This window comes from Cryptomeria japonica, chromosome 11 (genome assembly GCF_030272615.1).
Source record: "Cryptomeria japonica chromosome 11, Sugi_1.0, whole genome shotgun sequence".
Lineage (NCBI taxonomy): Eukaryota > Viridiplantae > Streptophyta > Pinopsida > Cupressales > Cupressaceae > Cryptomeria > Cryptomeria japonica.
The window spans coordinates 641330893-641347754 of record NC_081415.1 but is presented as its reverse complement, the minus strand read 5'-3'; the positions used below and the strand labels follow the sequence as shown (position 1 = coordinate 641347754).

The 16862-nt window shown below is 37.3% G+C and overlaps 2 pseudogenes; both read left to right on the top strand.

Moving 5' to 3' along the window:
- LOC131860376 (alpha-N-acetylglucosaminidase-like) overlaps window positions 1–16862 on the top strand; it is a 302730-nt pseudogene that overhangs the window by 109351 nt on the left and 176517 nt on the right.
- Window positions 209–1550, top strand: LOC131859815 (alanine--glyoxylate aminotransferase 2 homolog 1, mitochondrial-like; annotated as a pseudogene).

Here is a 16862-nt window from a genome sequence, read left to right as displayed (position 1 = left end):
TGTTCAAACAGTGAACTTCAATAAAATCAGAATCAACTGGAAATGAAATGAGTGTCACGAGCCCGTGCTCGAACTTCATTTCTACATAAGATTGATCCCAGCATGTGCCAAAGTAGGTAACAATCTATTGAGGAGGAGGATTAATGGCATTATTAGCAACAAGGGGGCAGCCATATCTACTGCTGTAGAGAAGAAGGAAACCCATGGTTTTTTTTTGCCTCAGATGCCTCCTTTTGATTACAAACCACAACCTTACAGTGGACCATTCCTAGATGAGATTTTGCAGAAGAGAAAGCAGTACTTATGCCCCTCCATGTTCTATTTCTATGAAAAGCCTTTGAACATTGTTGAAGGGAAGATGCAGTATTTGTTTGATGAGAGTGGACGCCGATACCTGGATGCTTTTGGAGGCATTGTGACTGTGTCCTGTGGACATTGTCACCCTGATATTGTTGATACTATTGTGAAGCAAACTAGACTCTTGCAGCACACTACTACAATCTACCTTCATCATGCAATTACAGAATTTGCAGAGGCATTAGCTGCAAAATTTCCTGGAAATCTTAAGGTTGTTTTCTTTACAAATTCGGGCACAGAATCCAATGAACTAACGACAATGATGGCTCGTTTGTACAATGGTAATCATGATATGATATCACTGAGAAATTCATATAATGGTTCAAGTGCCAACACAATGGGGATGACAGCTCAGAGCAAGTGGAAATATAATGTTGTGCAGACTAGAGCTCATCATGCCCTCAACCCAAATCCATATCGTGGTCCATTTGGTTCTGATGGTGCAAAATATGCTAAAGACGTCCAAGACATAATTGATTTTGGAACCTCTGGTCGTGTTGCTGGCTTTATGGCAGAGCCTATACAGGGTGTTGGTGGAGCAGTAGAAATGGCACCTGGCTACTTGAAGCCTGTTTATGAAAGTGTCAGGAAAGCTGGAGGTGTTTGCATATCTGATGAGGTTCAGACTGGTTTGGTCGCATGGGAAGTCATTATTGGGGCTTTGAAACACAGGGTGTCATTCCTGACATTGTTAAAATGGCTAAGGGAATTGGGAATGGCCTTCCTCTCGGAGCAGTTGTAACAAATCCAGAAATTGCTCAAGTGCTGACACAACGATGTCACTTTAATACTTTTGGAGGAAATCCAGTCTGTGCTGCTGGTGGCCACGCTGTTTTAAAGGTCCTGGATAAAGAAAAGAGACAAGAACATTGTGCTGTTGTGGGGCCTTACTTAATCAACCGTTTAAGAGAGCTTCAAGAAAAATATGAAGTTATAGGAGATGTAAGGGGACGAGGTTTGATGATTGGTGTTGAGCTGGTGACTGACCGAGTTGAAAAAACACCGGCTCAAGTAGAAACTGCAGTTGTATTTTGAAAAACTGAAAGACATGGGAGTGCTGGCTGGAAAAGGAAGGATGTATGGAAATGTCTTTCGAATTAAGCCTCCGATGTGCTTCACAAAGGAAGATTCAGATTTTCTTGTGGATGTCATGGACCATGCACTGTCGCAACTCTAGAAGTTCCCTACTAGATATGGAGATAGCTTGCTCCTGCCATAAATCTGGATGGTGAAGTTTTACTTGCTTTCAAGTCACAAGTCATTGATTCTGATGGTGTTCTTGTCAAATGGAAGAAAGAGGATCTGGACCCTTACAGTTGGAGCGGTGTTACTTGTGATTCTTTGGTGAAGCAGTATAATCATTTTTCATCAGAGTTATAATTCTCCAATACAGCGGAATGCAAATTCCATGTTGTAGGAAATCAATAGCCCATATACGTTACATCAATTTAACAGGAGAAAGCATCTCCTAATCCTGGGATTGTTTTTCAACGGAGGAACTCTGTCCTCGAGACTTGGAAAACTGTGTACCCAAAAATGAGGAACTTATGAGGATGGCATCCCATGTATGTCTTGAGAAGAAAACCCAGTGGGGCTACATGTATTTATTTGAGGAGAGAACCAACCCACTGTCAAGCAAGGTGTCTTCCAGCATACAGTAAACCCCAATGTCAATAATAATTAAAGGCAATTTAAGAGTTTGCAGCGCCTTGTTAATGCAAATAGAGCACTACAAAGTTTCAAGCATCTTGAATAAATGCTTTGTACAACAAATTTTCTCAAACACTCTTTCTTAGTCGGGATACTCTATGGACTCACAAGTACAACCAGCTAAAAAAAAAAACAAAAACAAAAAAAAATTGGGGTAGCAAAGAATCCTGGAAGCTGAAAATGCAACAAAATATTATGAACAAGCTGGAGAATATGTGCGTGCAAAATATACAAACAGATACAGCACGTTATTTTCCTGGCAAGATATATGCAAAATGCAGTGTATGCAAGTTTCCTGGTAGATGTGGTGCGAACATACCTGTAGAGGAAAAAAAGATTTGCATTCAAAGATGAAGACTCAGGAAGCCCAGTACCCTTCATCCATGGCGGCACCAAACCCCCTCGCGAACCTTCCAAATTGTTTTTCATTTTGCAAAATGAAAAAATGCGATGGGAGTGAGATATTTTTAGGGTTATAAAACCCTTTGTTATAGTTGATAAAAAATCTCAAGTCCGCTGGGATATTGCATGTTTAAATATAATAGAAATCAAACATATTTGATAATAGATGTTTTTTTAAAAAAAATAAAAAAAAATATCAAATATGTTTTATTTTTATTATATTTTTGTTTTCATTCTTATCTCAAAAGTTGGTTTTATTTGTAAAAGATATTTAATTACAATGTAATTATAAATTGTAATTAAATATTATTATTCGAAATGTAAAAGGTATACTCATATGCAAGAAGGAGACTAAGTCTTTTGACTTAGTTTTGAAGGAGGAGTTAATTCAGGAGAGATAAGGCTTTCATTGAAAGAAGTCTTTTCAGTTGGGAGACACAAGGAGAGTATATAGGATCACTCATAATCACTTGGGAAGCATTCAAAGGAGTTGAGATATTTTTGGAAACAAGAGCATCTTTTTAGGGACATGAGGTTGTTTGAAACCAAATGGAGCAAATCTAGGGAGGTTGGAGCAATTTTAGGTAAAGGGTCGAAGTTGGACTTTTCCACCATTTTGGGGAGCCTTTATTATTTGATTAAGTGTTTTGAGGCTGTTTCTAGTGCTTTTTTGGGTTGATTATTTATTAAGAAAGACTTTTCCAGGTTTATAGCCCTCTTTGGTGTCTTCTAGACTCCTCTTTTTGAGGCATTTTTCCTGCATCCGACCCAAATCAGTTGGGGTTTTTGTACTTAGTGCCTAAAGACACTATTTTTGGAGTTAGTTCTGATTATGCAGAGAAGGCTCTTGTGACAACATTTTGTCCTTAGCATATTTTCTTGTATAATTTCTGTAACTCAATCTTGGAGACTGAATATATGATGACAGCATCTTTTGGAGCAAGGTTTTATTAAGTTTTTTTTTTTTAAGCCTTCTTTTCTTTCTGTATCTTTGTGTTCATAGCATGATTGATAAAGGTAACCAGTGAATTGCATTATTCCTTGTTATTTTGTCTCATCAAGAGCCTAGTTGCAGAAGTGTATTTTGTTTGCAGGTTGCAGTTTGTGTCCACAAGAACATGGAGCTTTCATGTGAATATATATTTTCCTTGATTGCTCAGTCTAGGACCTTTCTGTGAAACATTTATGCAGGCCTATATAGAACAGAAGTGTTACCCACTAAAATAGAAATTTTTGCAATAAGAGACCTGTCATTATCATTTTAGTTTCCCTCAAAGTTCGGTGAATCACCTAGTTACTTAGTTTATTTTTATTGTTTCCTTTTCTCTTCCCTTTTCCTACCAAGTTTTCAGTTGTTAGAACAACAAATAGGCGATTTATCCAATAGGAGCCGGCCTAGGAACCGGAGGTTTCATTTCGATTTGCGCATTGCCCACATGCAGAAGTGAATCCCATGTTAGGCCAAATTACTAAACTTGTAGTTTAGTAGGGTGCAAATTTGAGCCTTAACACTTGCGTAGGACGTATCATCACCATTGTATCGCCCTGGTCCCTTGGAGAGGGACAGGAGCGATCCTTCCCTTGTGGCCACTATCTCACTTTGCCAGGTTCCAAGTTTATATTCAACGGATTCGTCCCTCTTCACTCCATTCGTCCATGCCTTGACATCATCCGTAACCTTGCAAGAAAAGCAATTATATCAAAAATCGCTCTGGTCCCTTCCTGAGGGACAGGAGCAAACTAGGCATTTAACACTGTTATGGACGTCCCAAAAATCTTCAATTTATATTCAATGCGTTCATCTCATGTTTTCCCTTGTTTTTGAACGTAAACTTGCCTTGACCCTTGTCTGGATTTTGCATAATGAAGGAAATCGCTTTGGTCCCTGGGAGAGGGACGAGAGCTACAAGGTACCTCGCCCTGGTCCCTTGGAGAGGGACAGGAGCGATCTGGTCAATATAGGTCATTCTCCTTCGCTTTTTGCATATCAAATTATATTCATTTGGCAAATCATCTTCCTTTGGACGTCCTCAAATCATTAAGTTTTCGAAATCTTGCAAGGACAAGGCGAAATTTGAATTGTAGCTCCGGTCCTTCACTGAGGGACAGGAGCGATTTTCCTCCTGGAGGCATTTCTGTGCTCATGAAAATCTTCAATTTATATTCAATGGAAAGATATTGCCGTTCTCCATCACTTCCAACTTGAAATCTGTCTGGACTCTGCAGGGATGATGAAATATTTGAAAATGAGCTCCCGTCCTTCACTGAGGGACAGGAGCGATTTTGCTCCTACAGGCCAAAATAACATGATTTTTCACATTTTAACACTTCACGAGGCGAAAACAAATCAATTCCAATGCCCAGGATCAAAACTCAAAAAAGTCAAAATTTGGTCAAAATATTCAATTGGATAAAAATTCACATTGACGGTCAACACTTAGACAAAATCAAGCTCTGCATTAACATTCCAATTGAAAATTAGACCATTTTGGCGAATTCATTGCATTCAAAATTTGCATCCTAGAAAAGGAAGCTCAAAAGCTCTCAAAAACGGCTGGATTTTGGCCTGAAAAGGCAAAATTTAAAACCCTAAGGTTTGACCCTAAATCCAGACGACTAACTGACTAACAAAATCCTAAAAATGAAAGCAAAAACGAGCGAAAGACAAGCAAAAAAAGGGGGTCCCCATTTGCGATGGGGCGATGTGTGAAATGGTCACAACAGGCTGTCATTAAAATGATAACACTAACCCTAATCCTTACCCTAGTTTTTTTGTATTTTTGCTGGCTACATGATCTTTGATTATTCTGAAAGTCCTAAACCCAACTTGGTTATTTCTTCTTAAATTGTGATTTTTTGAAAAATCTTTATTTATTTGGTTGCTGATTTATTCCCCAAGGTTTATTTTTTGCAACTATGGTTTAGAGTTCTAGGGTTTTAGTGTTTGTAACAAGATTCACTTTTGAATTTGGGAAAAGGTATATCCTTACATGCTTTTGCATTTTGTGTTTTCCTGAAAGGAACAAATTGAAAACACCAATTAATGGTAAGAATTTTAAATATCTTGAACCACTTTTAAATCATAGCTGTCAGTAATTGTTATACATGCACAGATTTTTTTATTGAAATTGTTATAGCTCATTATGATTTTCCTTTGGCAGGTTCACAGTTGACAGCAATCCAAAATGGTGTTGCACTTTGCTTCTTGATGCAACTGATCCACTGTTTGTGGAAATAGGTCGGGCTTTTATTGAAGAAAAAAGAAGAGGTTTGTCATATTGGAAAAGAGCTGCACACTTACATGAGAATTGTTTAACAAAAATATGAATGCATACGGCTCATAAAAGATGAAATCTTCTTACAATTAAGGACATAAATAGGAGGTATTGAAATGGCAATTTGTTTGAATGTTGTATTGGATCTAAAAATTGTTTAAATTGGAGATATGGAGCAAATTCATTTTAAATAATTCTGATGGTCATGTGAAAAATTACTTATATGTTTACTTTGTGAATGAATAATGGATGTTCATTATGATGAGCAGTTTTGTATTTATGTCTTTTCCTTTTTTAAAGCAGAACACTTATATTGTAGCATAGGCAATAATTTAGAATACCCTATAAAGCTACATAGCACAACAAGCATCTAGTGATAATTTGATTTTGAAATAATTCATGTGAGCAAATTGGTAATGCATTTCCTTTTTCTGTTTCATAGAATATGGGGGAACAAGCCACATATACAACTGGTAAACTATGGCTTATCCATATCAATTCTTGAGAAATTTATTTGAAGTATCTTTAGTGGATGTTAAGACTTTTGCATATTATAAAATCTGTTATCTCATGTTCAAGTATGTTGGGTACTAATGCAACATCTGCATGTGTCTCCATCCATTAACATATATTTGTGTGTGTATTAGACGGCAGTGCATTACTTTTCTTTATGACATGTTAATGTGTTTTTTGTTGGGACTCAATTTCTCAATGCCAAGATTTCTTGAATCCCATCCCTTTTGTGTGTTTTGATCTTGTTTAACCTTGTAGTGTAGTAAATTGTATTCCCTTACAATTTTACACTCTATTTGGGCCAGTGTTACAAGACTCAGACTTTGGCTTGGACTCAGCAAGCTGATTTTTGACGTGGACTCAAACTCGGCAAGAACTTAGAAAAGTCTCGGGAAATTGGAAAACCCAAGAAATTCAGATATTTTTAAGGATTGAAAACTTCTTTCGTGCACCCTTTAATAAATAAACCTTAAAGGCACAATAGCCCTATAGAAGTCCATTTTCAATTAGTGCAGACTTGTACCAGTCTATTTCCATCCATCATCTGAGGTATTACCTAGTGGGCATCTAGTGCAAGAGCAACTGATGAACTTTATGCCTCCATGAGGCAATTTTGTAAATTTTGCTTTATTATTGTGCTTTGATAATGTAATAAGGTCTTTTAGACCATTTTGAACTTATTTGTATTGAGTTTGAGTCTTAGGAGGTCATTTGTGGGCTATATGGCAAATATTGTAAAAGTTGTCATGTTTGTCAAATATTGTCATGCAAGTTTGCATTTTTGGTTGTATGTGGAAGGTGAAGGGTCAAGTCATTTAAAAGTTAGTTGTATTTGATGATTTTTGGTTGGAAAAGACATCAATATGGCCTCCAACTCTAATTTCATGGTTGTTGAAGGTTGGAGAGGATTGGAGATTGTTGAAGATTATGAAGAAGAAGAAACCCTTATTTTTGAGCAATATTTCTGAAATTTTCTCATGTTGCAGAATGTTCTCTTGGTTTGTTTGAGTTTTATATTTCATGTAATGATTTGAAACTGGTTGGAGAAGTTATTAATGCGAATCTACTTCCATTTGCAATTGGTCTCATCAATTTTCATTGAGATTTGTAAAAACAATGTCATTTTTGGTACAAGTTGTCCCAAATGACTGATTTTTCTGTAACAGTCTGAAAGAAACATATGGTACAGATTGGAATGGTATAATAACAGTCGGAAACTAATGGGAAAAGTTGGAGAAATGAGTCTAGTTTCATTTCCTTTTTAACTGATCCAATTTCATTAAGTTTTGAATGAGTTATGACATTTTTGGTGAGAGAAGGTCTGTGATAAAACTAGGGTTTCCAACAATCATTAAGAAAACTATATCTTTGTATTGCATCATCCTGAAAGGATCAAACTTGGTGAGAGACTTCTTTACATTACTGCACAAGGCTCCTACAAAGGAATTTGGGTTATTTGATCATTTGGGAAAGATATGGATGTTTTTGTGTGTCTTTTCATAGTGAATGTTGTCATGAGGGTTTAATAAAATAATGCATTGTTGAGTTGTTTGATGTAATGATGACTCGTGTGCCATCAAAATCCATAGTGAGAGGCCATGATCAGGCCAATATTATATTTCCTTGCTGAAGTTTAGATGACGTGTGAAATAGACCAAAGAAGCAATGTATCCAAGTGGTGTAATTGGAATGCACCTCGAATTCATTTAAGTATAACTTGTATGTTGATTGTTGTTACCCCCACCTCTGCATCAGCATCTCACTATCATGCTTATTTATTGTATTGACATCTCTATGTGAATGATTTACCATGAAAACAATTGTAACAGCAGTTGTATGAACGTTGATTTCATATATCAGAACTTTATGACAGTGGTGTATCGTTGTTTGGCAAGTTTACGTCATTGTTTCCTTATTGGCAAAAACACAAAAAGGCAATAAAAAAATCTAGGGTGGTTATTACAATGAAGTAAGCCTTGGAAGTGGAGGTAGCCTGAGTCTATCGTTTCTATTGGAAGGACATAAATTTCTTTTTAGATTTCCTTGGTATTGTTGAGATGGAAGATTCTATTGAAGTTCTGTCTTCATATTTGTGAGATTAGTCAACACTCTTTGCAATAAGGGACCTGTTGAACTTTAAGACATGGGTTTGATGTTGTCTTTTCTAATTTATGCAATGGTAATCATGTTGTTTTTTAACACAATTGGTTGCTTTTGGTCTTCTAGTTCTTCAATCTGATTGGATTTGATCTTGAGCATGATCTTTGATGGGAGTACATTTATAATAAAACTCAAGAGGATCTTTGGAGAGGGATTTAGGGTAGCATTATGTCAACAAGGTGGTCAAATCATGTAAAAGAAATTCTCATTTTCTCATTATTATCTTTGTTTGCATTGGAGAACTGATAATATGCTCAGCCTTAGCTGGTTTGAAACATGAAAAAAAGCTTTTCTTTCTGATTTCCCAATTGGTGATTGAACTGGCAGCCAGATAGAGAAACCAATCCAGTACACCTCCACATTTTCTTAGGCTTACAAACATGCCATGAGAAAATGCACTAATTAGATTCGCCTTAATAGGCCTTGCAGATATTTTGGGAAAATATTGCCCTAACTGTCACACAATAGAAAATGACATATCACTATTCTATGTCCTTGAATGGGTGATCTGTCTTATGATTTATCTGATTCTGCTGTGTTCTTTCATTTTCTTTTGCTCCAAATAGTTGGTCCCTGTTCCCCTTAAACTGCTCGTTTACTTATTGCCTCTTGATAGGAAAAATGAGCCTTTTGTTTTCTTTCCGGAATCACCATAAAATTGCCAATCCATTACCTTTCTTTCGAGCCTACTCATTTTGGTTTTTGCTTGATTTTGGGCATGATTTTTGTACTAGAATGACCTGCCACCTTTTTCTTCATATCCCATGACCAAGCAAGAGATTGATTATCTCATTGGCCCTAAGATGCCACATGGATGATTGGAAGAATGATTTATTCATTACAATTCAGATCTTCCACATTAAAAAAATGGATTGGCTTATTGTTGGAACCATAGTTGAACTGCTCGCGACTCGGCTCAACTCGCCAAGCCCCTGAGAAAAAAACTCGGCAAAAACTCGGAAAAACTCGGTGAAAAACTCGGCAACGTAAAAACACGCTTAATTTTAATAAAAAATGCATTTTTTTTGCAAAATTTAATGAGAAGATGCATCCAATGAGTCAATAAATGATAACACAAAAGAAACAAGCTGATTCTAGATATATTTAAATGCAAAGTGTCTACAAAATCGCATCCTCATGAGAAATGCTGATGGCTGGAAGCAAAATAGTAAATAGTTTTTGTAAAACAAAAGTAAATACAACTTCCTCTTCCCAGCTCTAGCCAAAACTAGTTTCAAACTTTCATCATATTTGAAATTTCATCATTCATACTCATAGTTTCAAACTTTCAACTCTAAAATGTATAATACTAGCTTCAATGCTAACTATGTTGTTATATGGAACCTAATCAGACTCGGAGGTTAAATTTTCCCTATTTCCATCAGCACAATTTCCCCCTATATTTTTCGACGGGGGCTTGGGGGCAGCGCCTCCAGGTTGGGGTCAAGGGGCATCGCTGAAGGATCCTAAAATTTGACTAGTCTGGAAAATTGAAGAATCCTCCAAAATCTAGATTTTGCATTATAACTCCTGGAGGTTTGAAACTACTCTCAAACATCCTGACAATATATATGGAATATAACTTAAAGTATACTTAAATGTTATATTCCATGTGTATATTCTGATGAAGAGAATGAAACTGACTTGAAAAAACAAAAATAATAATTTTTTCACATGTTTGGGCCTCTTTTTTTAGTATAGCTGAGTTTTTAAAAGAAACTCGCCGAGTTTTTGCGAAAAACTCGGCGGTTGCTCGGTGAGTTTTTGCGCCGAGTTAAAGTCAGAAAAACTCGTAGAGCTCAAAAACTCGGCAAGTTTTTGCAACTCGCTGAGTACTTTGCGAGTGTGCCATCTATGGTTGGAATGTTAAGGCAGGATGTGAAACATTGACAACTTCCCATCCGCTTTGCTAGACCCCAAACAAAAATGATGAAGAAACTTCAATGACTGCTAAGTGTTTGGTGAAATGCCTGTGGGTGAAGAAAACAAAGTAAGAAGGTTGTGTGATTCTTTATAACAACTATCAGTAGAAAATAATCAACCTGGACAAAAGACAGAGTGGTGTCTTCTAGGTTCCATATCGTCAATAACATCTCCACCCATGGTCATTCACACCTCTACTGAATTAGTACCAATTGCTATTTAAGTTATAGTGCTGAAGTGGACTCATGATGCCATAGAAGTTAGACAAGTGAATGTTGCCAAAGATGGTAGTGCGATTGATGATGCTATAAGTTGTTGTCAAAGTGAAACTAAGTGTTGCTGAAGATGCACCATGTGCTTTTGTTGCTGCCGAGGTCTGCTGGAACATTGTTTTGATATCATTGCATCTAAGCATGCCATTATTCAAAATAAACACCAAAATCAGAATTTCTTCTCAACCTACCTTTATTTTGTTTTAAGGTGATGCAAAATTGCTTGTGAACTTGGATACTCCTACATCACAAAGGAATACGATCTCTATAGTCAAACCATAATCGGCTGGGTTGGTCTTATTATTGTAAAACAGCTCTCTAGTCTAAACATGGTCAGGTACATTGACTAGGTATCTTGGACCTTTCCTTCCCATTGCTATGGAATCTGGATAGGCAAGTTTGAACTCTTTATTGCCGTTAACATTCATGTGGAGGATGGTGGTACTTTTAATTATATTCTGATTTCTTTGCCTATTTTTAATGATGATGAGGTCTTTTTTTCTGACTCATTTAAAGGTTTAAAGAGACAATTGGGATGCTTTCTGTAATGTCCCACCCCAGGTGGAGCACTGAAACTGCAACGTGCTTGTTTATTTTAGATAAAAAATACTATATTTCAATTTTTTTTCGGTGTTCTTTCAGAGCTAGACAAAAGTTACAGTTTGGTTTGTTGTTTGTTTTGCAATGTTTGAGATGATCAACATATATGAACCTTAGAAATAAACATATAGCCTTCTATTATCAGTCCTAAATACTGAAGCACAATAACTTGCAACTTGGGAGGTGTCCCAGACTTGTTCATACATCTGAAAAATGCAATTTTGCTGTATGAAATGGAACTAGTTTGCAGTATGATTTTACAATTCAGTTTTAAGCATACCCATGAACTGTTTCCTGAGATTTGGATCTGAGAGACTGGAGAATAGTTTGCAAATCTGATTTTTTGAAGGTGGCAGCCATGTAGGTCACTCAGCCAATGAGTTGCAGCCTGCTATAAGTCTGTCCTCTCTACTCCAAATTAACTCCAAAGGTTAAGTCTACTTCAGGCACTCTAAAATGTAGAAGTTAATCTTTCAGCAACTAATCACTTGTCCTTGGGAAACCTTTCACTTGCAGAGCTGGTTTGAACTGATTTGCTACTGATTCCAATGCTGTAATAACTTAAACCTTGTGCTATATGGTAGGAATTGATGCAATCTGCTGTGAAGAGGAGAACCTTATAATTCAGATGCTGGAGAGCAATAAATTAGCTGTTCTACCTTCAAAAATGGTCATGAAAGGGGTCGGCCAGGCTAGCAGCTGGATCACTCAAACACTACACTAAAATACCCTCCTTAATCCCTTTAAATTAGCTACCAAATTGTCTTTTCCCACTCAGAAGATGAGTCTGATCAATACCAACACTAAGCAGCAGTTGTACTGATTTCCTTGGATTCCAATTCTGTCCCAGATGGGTCGGCCTCACAAGAAAACATCTTACTCGGAATACTTGTCTCAAAAAACTCATAAAGTTTGGAAATTCTCAACAAAATTGCCTCTATCTTTATCAATGGAGAAAAAATAAAACAACCAATACCAAACTGCAAGGGTAATGGCTTTGTCTTGCTCTAAATGTGCCCAATAAGGGGTCAGCCTAGCAAGCAAGGACCTGAGTCAGAAACTTAATAAATATACTTTAAACTCACTTAAATCTACTGCAAACTTAAACCATGTTGCTGGTGTTGACGAGACTTGATGTCTTCAAGATGGAGATGCATAAGTAACCCTCTTCTTAGCTACAATAAGCCAAAATAGGGGGTGGCCTGGCACACAAACATCTCACTTCAGATTTCAACCAGCAACTCTTCAAAACTGAAATTTTTGGAAGCTCCAATGAAACCCCTTCTTTGAGATTTCCCTTGCACACTCTTGGTTGATCTCCCACAACTGCAAGTGTGTTTGCTAATGGAGGTTTTCATCTCCACAAGTAGCTCTAACCCCTAGGGTTCAGCCACACTCCTCTCAGGAGACAAGAAAGAGAAATAATCCAACATAACATGTCTAGCAAATGAATCCCAATGTCTTTATAACTCTCTCATCTCCTTTCACCCTAATTGGGGTTTCTTCTTTTTCTAACACCTCATTAGGTTTTCCCACTTAACTGATTTACTTTATTCTTTTATTTGTCTTCACTCACTCTTAAGGAGGTGTCCAACATAAGCTTTTAAAAACCTTATAACATAAAGTCGCTTTAGGAGAAATACATTAGTTAATAAATATTAACTTGAGTTTTTAAAACCTTGTTTGAGTTACCTTTTTCTCTCTCCTCAAGGGTACTTGGCAAGGAGGCACCTCATTCTCTCTCTAGGGTTAAGTCACTTTTAGGAGGTGTATTGCTTGGTTCTAGTGTATTTTAGAGTGGCAACTTGTTGATAATATAATTATTAACTGATTCCCACCAAATGCACTCTAGAGTGCCTTCTGAATCAGGTGAAAATCATCAAATAAGTGTCCTCTATCCATATCATTAGTCTACGAGGATTCATTAATAGACTAACCTTGAATACCAAATTGGCTAGGACGAGGGAACATACACTTTCTTTAAAGCTTCCCCATTTTAACTCTGCTAATTCTTCTATGCTTTTATTGCCTTAAATATTTTGGAGCTTTACTAAATATTGATATGGTTATGAATCATAAAGAATTACTATCAACAGGCATAAAAGCGATTGAACTTTGTTTGTATTTGTTAATGAGATATATGAATGTGAATAATTTTTTTTAACTTGGTGGTGTATTCTTAATTTCTTAATACCTTATACTTGTCATAAGTTGAGATATAAATTTTATTCTATTATTTAAGTCAGCTTTCAATAAAAAAATAAACTCTAATAGGAAACTTATTCTCACTATATTTGATTATTCTTTCGACCATTGCTGTTATCAAAAACATTCTGTTCTTTATAATGGCAAACTCAAGGGAGCAAATGTATTAAATATGATCTGAAATGTTGGAAACATTGTTGTATTTCGAAACATTCTGTTCTTAAGAATGGCAAACTCAAGTGAGAAAATGTATTAATTATGATCTGAAAATTTTCCATTTATTCATTGTGCTTTAAGCATCAACTCTTATTTGAAAGTGTAATGTTTGGGAGAAATATGGGTTGTTATCTTTTAAAAAAATTGGCTTAGAACAGTACTTATTCAAATTGCTTTTAATCCATGTAGTGACACATTTGACGAGAACACACCACCAACAGATGATCCAGAATATATATCCACACTTGGAGCTGCAGTATTCAAAGCAATGTATGCTGGTGATAGCGATGCAGTTTGGCTAATGCAGGTGTTAAGCTAGCTTGTTAACAGTTTTTTCAGAATTACATCCATATTTTTGTTCAGTTGTTCTATTTGCATTCTTGAATATAATTATTGTGATATTTTTCAATTGTGTGATTGAATATTTTAATTTGACCCAAACTTTTTATTTATATTTTATGTATAGTACAAAACTGATGAAAGTTATGTGCTGTTACCATGTCTATGAGAATGGCCTATGGCTATGAATAGATATCACATGCAAATGAACAATGATTGGACCAAAATTATTTTGAGTAAAACTAGATACATTAACTAAATGTGAAATTGTAAACAACACACCCAAATCATTACCTTTCTTGAAGAATTAAAATCATTTTCTTCAATTACTCATTGGAAATGTTGATACCATTTTCTTGCAAATTTACAATTTTTACTGTCAAATGCATGTGGACCAATGAAAAACATTTAAAGCAGAAGTGTTGGGAAGAACTAGGACTTCACCAAAAGTATAAAGATGCAAACTAGATATTTATTAGAGGTTTCAATGCAATTTTAAATTCAATAGAGAAAGGGGGAATAACCTTATTTCAATTCCTTTAGCAATGAATCGAGTCTTTAGGATGTGGAATCTAAGGAAAGGCAATTTACCTGGATCGATAGAAGACAAAGGGACCAATTTATATTAGAAGGTTGGATTGGTCCCTGGTAACTGTTGTGCGTTGCACACGCCCCCTGTCGCCGACAGGGTCCCCCTTTCCAGTTTTGAGTTTTTTGATCGTCATCCCGAGAATCGAATCAGAGTTTCTCGTGTCTCCTCGAGCGAGTTCATGATCAGCCCGTAAGCTGATCAACGTTGGAGTAATGAACCAATGAGCCCTTTTGACTGATCTGGCTTTCGGGCGTAAATACCGAGAGTTTGTTCCAAAATTTCAAAACTTAACATAATGCATCTCCTTTTCGGACCCCAGGTCCGAACTTGGCGAAAGTCAAGTTGAGGTAAAAAAACGTTATGCGCTCCTCTTTTTGGATTTAAGTGTCCGAAAGTGAAAATTCAAAATTTAAAAGCGTAAGGTGAAATACCATTTTCGGACCCCAGGTCCGAAATGTCCAAAATCAAGTTAAAACGTAATGCTGCGCGACCATTTCGGACCTTAGGTCCGAACTTCAACAAAGTGTAAGTTTTAAAACATTGTGCAAACATCCACTTCGGACCTCAGGTCCGAACTCCAACAAAGTGAAGTTTTAAAACACTGTTCAAAAAACCGCGTTTTCGGACCCCCGCGTCCGAACGAAAAAGGCGAAGTGTAAGTTTTAAAACACACGAAATGCATTCTTCGGACCCCCGCGTCCGAATGAAAAGGGCGAAGTTAAAGTTTTTAAAAGCAACATCAAAAACAACGTTTCGGACCCCCGCGTCCGAATGACCAAAGGCGAAAGGTAAGTTTTAAAAAAAACGCATATCAAACATTCTTCGGACCCTAAGCTCCGAAAGGGAAAGTGTGGTGTTTCAAAAACAACACGAAATGCATACTTCGGACCCCCGCGTCCGAATGAAAAGGGCGAAGTTAAAGTTTTTAAAAGCAACATCGAGACGCACTTCGGACCCCGCGTCCGAATGACCAAGGGCGGAGTAAGTTTTAAAGGCATTTCTCCAGCATCGAAATGCATACTTCGGGCCCTAAGCTCCGAATGAAAAGGGCGAACTGAGGTTTTAAAAATGCAGCGCATGGCACACTTCGGACCCCCGCGTCCGAACGAAAAAAGGCGAAGTGTAAGTTTTAAAACATATCAAATAACATTCTTCGGACCCTAAGCTCCGAAAGGGAAAGTGTGGTGTTTCTAAAACAACATCGAAATGCATGCTTCGGACCCCCACGTCCGAATGAAAAGGGAGTGTTAAGGCTTTAAAAGCAACCATATCAAACACGCATACTTCGGGCCCCTGCGTTCGAGCTTCAACAAGGTCGGGCAATCACCCATCATTCGCTCCGATCAGGTAAGTACGCCTTATCGCGTACGGTCATTTAAAATGTGTGAATCAAATACGCAAATACGCAAAATTTGAAATGCTTAGAGTCTGCATCTCCATCATTCGAGCATCCAAAATTTAGGACTTATTCCCGGAGTTTGGCCGAAAACTGCATCTCTTTTCAAAATTCTCATGTTCTGCCTTTGTTAAAATTAATCCAAAAATTCGAGAGTAAGAATGCTTAGTCATAAATCTTCAGGAATATGATGCTGTAGAAGTTAATCAGATTGTTAGCCCAGAGTGACATTTAAGCTAATCTCGGTCTGTTGAAACACTTCTGTTATTATCTAACCCGCATCGTCATTCTCGTGTCACCTTGTAATCCATGTCTGGCTGTACAGGATAAATGCCTAAATCAGCGGCAGAATCATCAAAAACACCCGCTACAGCAGAAACCTCACGAGCATCCAAATCAGACATCCCACGGAAAGTTGAAAGAATGAAGTATCAGTATCAGAGGGGAGGGTTAAGAGAGTCAAAGGTCCAGAGTATCTGGGACAACATTGGTGACACCGACCTTGGCCACATTGATATTCAGGATTTCAGGGATCGGGTCTTCTCACCCAATGCATATGGCAGGCCTAGGCAAATGCTGGAAAGTGGCATCGCCCAAGCAGCAGGTTTTCCTCCAGCAATCCAGAACTATGAGTTAGTAGTGGAAGCTGCTCGGCATTACGAGCCAAAGTCCAGATTAGTGCTTCTGGAAGATATCACTATTGCCGACTTCTCCCCTGAGGCTATCGGCGATGCATTTGATATCCCCTTTCCAAATAATCCCATAGCTACAACAATGGACGAGGCACAGGGGGCGTATGATATGAACCCAGCTCGATGCAGGGCACTAATTAACGAAGAATGGTTCAAAGAAAAAAGGCCTTCAAGCACCAGGATTGTGAAAAAGACCCCCAGAAGTGACTT